At 62.9% G+C, this 657-nt stretch overlaps 1 protein-coding gene across 2 annotated transcripts in view; it reads left to right on the top strand.

Annotated features, from left to right (window-relative positions):
• AIFM3 (apoptosis inducing factor mitochondria associated 3) overlaps window positions 1–657 on the top strand; it is a 37673-nt gene that overhangs the window by 10958 nt on the left and 26058 nt on the right. The gene's annotated exons all lie outside the window — the stretch shown is intronic.

Below are 657 nucleotides of genomic sequence, written 5' to 3'. Positions count from 1 at the left end.
GGAGGAGCGGGGGACTCAGTGCGGGAGCCTCCTGCCTCCCAGTCTCTGCAGAGAGGAGCAGTGGGCAGCCTCCTGGAAATGAAGATGGTCCAAAGACTCGTATTTCGGTGGGTGGTGCAGCTGCCCACTGTAATGCAACTGCCTGAACGCAGCCTGGTTCTGTACATGGTCTGCAGGGCTTGGAAACTCCTGCGAATAAAAGCATGTGTTGCAGCTGCGTTGCAAAACCCGCGCCTGGCCAGGCTCTGCAGCCAGCAGGGGTGCGGGGCACGGGGGGGGGGTGCCCCTTCGGGGAGGCACGCCACTCCCGGGGAGGGCCCGGCAGCCGGTGCTGGGGGCAAAGGCATCTGCTAGTGGGGGACGCTGCGCCCACGCTGCGGCTGGCACAGAGGTGTGGATGGCTCAGCACAGCCCTGCGGAGCTGGGGGGCTGTGGATCAGCTCTCAGTCAAGCCAAGGGGGTTAGAAAGGGTTTTTTAAAACGCTGCTTCCCAGCACTAATGGCATCATTAATCACTCATTGGGCAGATGGGGATGCTCAGTAGCTCTTTTGGCCTTTACAGACGAGGTGCGTGATCAGCAAGGAGATGCTTCTGGCCAGGACAGGAGCCTCGGCCCGCCTTGGCTGGTCACGGGTCCGGTGGCTGGCGGCGGGGGC

The sequence above is a fragment of the Egretta garzetta genome, unplaced genomic scaffold, assembly GCF_000687185.1.
Source record: "Egretta garzetta isolate BGI_Z169 unplaced genomic scaffold, ASM68718v1 scaffold7, whole genome shotgun sequence".
NCBI classification, from domain to species: domain Eukaryota; kingdom Metazoa; phylum Chordata; class Aves; order Pelecaniformes; family Ardeidae; genus Egretta; species Egretta garzetta.
The sequence above is the reverse complement of the archived record's forward strand: the minus strand, read 5'-3'. Positions and strand labels throughout refer to the sequence as shown.